The sequence below is a fragment of the Cygnus olor genome, chromosome 2 (assembly GCF_009769625.2).
Source record: "Cygnus olor isolate bCygOlo1 chromosome 2, bCygOlo1.pri.v2, whole genome shotgun sequence".
Classification (NCBI taxonomy): Eukaryota; Metazoa; Chordata; class Aves; order Anseriformes; family Anatidae; genus Cygnus; species Cygnus olor.
The window spans coordinates 79,446,353-79,452,352 of NC_049170.1; positions in this window are offsets into that span (position 1 = coordinate 79,446,353).

Sequence of the window (6,000 nt, forward strand, 5' to 3'; positions counted from 1 at the left end):
GATCTTGCCAAAGCCTCTTCGGCTCCCTGTGTCGTGCTGATGAAGAAACTGTGCTCACCAACCTTAGTGCATGATGAAAAAGGAGATTTTGAAGGGGGGAAGTTAGGCCTTTATCTAAAACAGGGCTGGGTTTTCCATTGTTTTTATTAGTCTGTCGGTCGGGGTATCCTAAACAGCGTGGGTATCACTGCACAGGGAGATTTGTTCCAGCTCATGTTGCTTATAACCACGTGCACTCTAGGTACTTGTGTGTGTGTGTGTGTGAATAGGACACTCATACACAAACCTTTAATAACATTAGGCCATTGTTGCATGGTCATTTTAAAGCAACAGAAATTGCTGCTGGAGCTGATGAAGCAGTCTTGTCTCTGTCCTATCTATTTCCCTAAAAGGAACCAATTCATGGTGTTATAATCTACCTGTTGGCCAAAGGGAGGGTGAGAGGAATGGGCAGGATTTGGGCAGTAATTTAGGTCCAGCATCTCATGTGGCCTTCTACAGAGAGTACTGGGGTAGTGGTATAAAGAGGAACGAAGGTAGATGCTGTGGACACTGCAGGGTAGGTAACCCTGTGCTTGTGGATGGGGTCAAATCTGCCAGTGTGGGCACCATTTGTCCTTGTCAGATGGAGAATTGAAGATCTGGCAAGGCAGAAGCCTGAAGCAGTGTAGATGTGAGGGCTAGAGGAGTCTGCTCCTTGTTGCCCAGAGAAAAGACAATGTGGATGCAATCACAACACCTTCTGCAGAAACAGGAGTGGTATCTAAGTGAAGATGATCCTCCTGTGATCAAGTAGGCCAATTTTAAGTCACTACAAGGCAATGCAAGTAGCAGAGGAGGATCAAGGGGGAAAATTAACTCTTGCAAAATAAATATTTGACAAAGGTGAAGAGCCAATGTCTTCATAAGCCCTATTCAGCCAGTTTATTTTAGCAAATTAAGGAACAGGGTAAGGATAGGAAAAGGGCACGTTTGTGTGTCTTTTAACCTTTATACTCATTTTTAAGCCTTTGTTGGGCTGTATATTTTCAGGGAGTTGGTAATTACCCTCTTACTGTCCTTGATCTGTGTAAAGAGGGAACAGGAACAAGCATTTCAGAAGCTGTGGAAGCTTTCTTTCAATTACCGTTGTTTAAAACGTGATGTGCTCAAAGGAGTTGTTTAAAAAGCAAATGTAATTTTTGTAGCTTCCAAAGCAGTTGTAACAGGCTTTACTGGGGTCCTTGTCTTTCCTTTTTCTGAGGAAATTGAAACCAAAGAGACACTTTAAAAACTTCTTCAGTCCTCTCAGCCTCCCTTCAACGTGCTAAATGGGGTGCTAGCCTGTGCCTCAAGAATGATGAGATTTCAAATGCTTTCCTCTTACCTCTCCAACCTTTCTGTACAAATGAATTCAGAATGAAAGCAAGCTTCTTGTTCCACATTTATCTTTCATGTTGGCAGGTACACTACTGATACATTACTCCAGTTGTAAAGGTTAGCAGGACGCACTAAACCATGAAGAAAGGGTCTTATGTTGGGGGTGGATGAAAGATGCTTTATACCACTTTAAAAAAAAAAAAAAGTTAGCACATGTTTTTTATGCCTGTTTTCCTTGTTCTTTTTCTGTGTAGGACCAGCAGTGCTAATTTGGCAGAATTCTTGTGCTTAGGAGAATTCAAAGCACCTGTTTGCTTAGTGTTTGGCTCAGATGTGTGAAGAAAGTGGTGTGTAGCACACAACACAACATTGTAGGACTATGTGGGCTCCTGATTGTGCTGTCACATCTCTAGGCTGGCAAATATACTGGCTGGCAGAACAAATGCGAATGCAGTGGAAATTTTAAAAATGAAAATTAACTGATTTAGGAGGTTATGGTCTGCCCTCTTGAAGTTCTGTCAAATTCCAAAATAGTAAGGTCGAAAGCTATACTTCAGAGTTGTCTCTGAAACCATATTTTGCCTTTCTCATCTACCTGAAATGCTTTTGTAGTACAGGTGTCATAAATACACTTCTCATAATGCAAGTAGGGAAAGATGTGGCAGGAAAGAATTATATCCTGAGAGCTGTGGCTTAGTCTAACAGCCTGCTGGTGAAAGAGTGGGAGCTTAAGCAAACTACCAGTGAGATACCTCAGTAAAAGACAGAAATGTTTTGGGTTTCAGGGAAAAGCTTGATTTTAAAATAATGTGCTTTCTTTGAAACTTTCAGTAACTGGTGTGTGTGTGTGTGTTCTGTCTTCATAGTTTATAATGGAGAAGAGAGCAAGAAAACCTGCATGTGAGAGAGCTTATATTTCACTGAAAAACCCAAGCATACATCAGAAGTATTATGACCCTGGCGCACAGACATCTCCATAAGGTAGGAACTAACTGATGGTAACTCTATCTAAAAGCTATGATCTTGTCTACGCATATGTTGTAAGTTGCACAGCTGGGATAGAATTCTGCAAACTTTTTTCTGCCTTATTCCCTGCAGTGAGAAAAAACACTCATGCCAGAAAGAGGGAAGAAAAAAAAAACACTGTACAAATTGATAATATTTGACAAATTGGTGAGGAAAGTAAACAGAACATCTATAAAATATCTAGAACCCAGTGAGATGTAAATGGCAAGCGTTTTCCTTTTTTTTTTTTTTTTTCAGTGGAGAAATATTTCTTGCTGAAAGACTGGAAAAAAGGAAAGCAAGTAAAGCCTTTTTTTGAAGTCTCCTCTATTCTTGTTTTCATGAATGAAACAGCACTAAGGAAGCTAAAATAGTCCTTACTTTGAATTTGTGAAATATTGATCGTACTCCTCAAAGTGCAGTATGTTGTTTCTGATAGCACTGTATTTGATTCTATGCCTCGTTGATGTCAGAGTATAAGATGTCCTTTCTCAAAATGAAAAGTAATGGCTGCAAAAGGTGATTTTACTAAATTGTTGTGCCTTGTGTTTGGCATCCTTTTTCTATGATTCAGTAGTAAGTCTGGCTCTATTAATACCTACCTGATAATGGATCTACTAATTCCACATGTATATTAAAAATATAGCACATTGAGAAAGGCATTGTTCTTGCATACAAAACTAGCCAAAGAGAATTTCACAGGCATTAGATCATTGATCAAAGCCCTAAGGACAGAAAGAATTTTAAAGATTCCAGGAGGTTTTATCTTTGCTGCTTATATAAAGCTCAATCTCATCTCTTCATTCAGTCTTTATCCTTCCAACAACAAAAAAGTTCAAAAAGTACCATCCATTACCTAGACAGGTCTGTTTGTGAAGCAAGATATTTCAGATACCTCAACTCACTTCCAGCTACTTTATTTGGTTGTCCACATCTCGTTTGGGCTTTTGGGAATGCTATCTGAAGCATAAAGCTTCTCTTTTGCTTATTTAATATTTAGCAGCTAAGTCAGGACTGGGGATTGCTTTGGGGAGTCAGACAAAAAGTGAGGCAATGCCACGTGAAGTGCCTTAGTCCAACTGATCACAAAAGGGGTTGCAGGAACTGTGCTGGTGGGAAAGGAGACTGTATTGGGACTTTCATAAACATGGAATATTCTTTGTAGGGCTAGATCCCATAAATTCCTGAACATTATCAGCTCTCATCGAACACATTGAGAGTAGAAAGCAGTCAATGTTTCTCAACTGAGAGCACTGCATTTTCAAGTATTTGTTTAACATTAGGCATGAGAAGCACCATCTCTTGTTTGCCTAAACACAACAGAGTGGAGGTACTGAGGGAAAGAGCTGTTGGTACTGAGAGAAAGAGCTGTCCTAAGGAAGATTTTCTATGGGTGAGAGCTCGCTCTGAAGACTGACTGGGTCCGGCCGCAGTAAAAATGAGATCCAGAAATCCATTTAGCTATCATCCATGACTCTGAGCTTTGATTAGATCAGGAGAATATAAATTTTACATGTGAGATAGCAGTGCAGATGCAGACAAGTCTGAAGCTAACATTGCCTCCTCGTCCCTTCTCCAAAACTGTGTGCACAGGGCTCCTATCGTTCCCTGCTCTGCACTGTTATCTAGAGAAGCACAGGCATGGATCACAAGGCAGCTAGCTACAAATAAAAACAAGTTTTAAAATGTCATTAAATAATCTTTCTATAATTTTTCTACAATCTATTTAGTCTTTAACACTCTTAAATAATCACTGTCATTCGTAACACTTAGAGTCAAGTAGGAAAGTAATGAGGCATATTATTATTTCTTAAAATGACTTAAATTGTATGCAGATAATATGGGTTATTTTTGCATCATCTGTTTACTTGAGTAAAAGCAGAGGTTTATTTCATCCCCTCAATTTCTTAAACGGATCCTAACAACTCTTTAGGACTTTTTCTTTGCATTCTGAGACAGTGAAATGATAGAGATGAAGAAAACAGCAAAAGCAAGTAGGTGGTCAGGTGACTGGTTTTTTGACATATTGCTTACTCTTGTCAAAAAAACAAAGAACCCAGCCAAATGATAACAAATGTACTTCTGTTTATTGCAGAAAGTCATGAAAATCATAAATTACTGAAGTAGAATGCATTTCTGAAAGCCCTGCTGGGTTACTGTTTGAAGCTAAACTCTGGAAAGCTAAATAATACCCTGTGTTCACTGAGTTGTACTTCTGTTTGGATAATAAACTTGATTGCTTATTGTGGACAAGTTCAGTTATGCACCCAATCTCTTACTAAAACTGTGTATTTTTATTGTACTCAAGACTTGGCCTTCAGTTTTTAAGGTCATTAAACATATCTTTATTGGTGAATTTCTCAGAAAAAAAAAAAAGACCCAACTTTATTAAACACCATGATGTCATTCCGATGGACATCAATATAAGAAATATGCCATATGCCCGGACAGAATTGCTGAATCATTTAAGGGACAGTGGCCCAACTGATGGCTCCCCAGCAAATTCGGTAATAACTCCCATAGGGTCATTGCAGTTGCACTGAAGTAATTTGGAACAGAAGGCATTCATAAAATTGGCGTACTGATAAATAATATATGGAGCACAACTCTACCTTGCTTTGGAGTGTACAGATGCTGCCTAATTATAAGTGTCTTGGGTGGTTCGAGTTGCCTTGTGAGGGGTCTACTGCTTCTACGCACTTTACTTATTCAGCCAAAGAAATAAGCTGAATTAGGGTTAGATTGTGTAAACTGGTACCTTTTCCTCCTTTCCAGATTTTCTAGGAGTGCAGGTGAGAGGTAAATTCTTCAACATCAAAGTATTAGTGTTTTGTAACAAAGGCCAAGACTTGTAAGATGTATTACAGGTAAACCTTGGTGTGACATCCACTCCAGGGACCCTGCTTGTGGACCAAGCCCCCTGATTGCTGTACAAATGGAGAAGAACAGACCCTTTGGGCTTTGCCACCAGGGTAAGCTATGAAGAGAAAAACTGCTGAAAGCTGGCATATGCAGTGACCTGCCTAGAGTGGTTTTGTGTGACTCCCATTGAGTAATTTACAGCAAAAGGAATTCCATTTAACAATTGCTGATTCACGGTAGGAAAATAGTTTAATCCTGTTGAAGTTGTAGTGATAGCCTCTTATTATTCCCAGTTAGTCTGGAGTGAGTATTATAGACATTATTTTACTTAAGTTATTAAGCAGACAGTTCATAGAAACAAAAATAACTGTTGGGAATAATATAGAATTGAGGTGAAATGTATTGATATCTTTAATCTTGCAAACCATATCTGTGCTTCTTTCTGGCACGGTGCTAGTGCAATTTAGCATTTGGCAAAAGCTGATCCAAGTGCCTGTGCTGCTGAAAGGGCTGTCATGCCTTCATCCTCTCTTCAACCTCTATTTCAGCAGCTTTGTAGTGCAGGGAACAGTCAGCTGCTGAGCCCTGGCTCTTTTGTGTTGTTTTTTTCTTTACTCTCCTAAAGAATCATTTTTTTAGCTGCATCAGTGATCTGAGGTGACTTGCTGCAAGGCTACATGGTATCTAATGTTGACAGAAATTTTCACAGGAAATGTTCATCCAAGGTTTGAGGAAAGGGAGGGCAGAAGTGCCTCTTTGGTGGTAGCCTGCCTC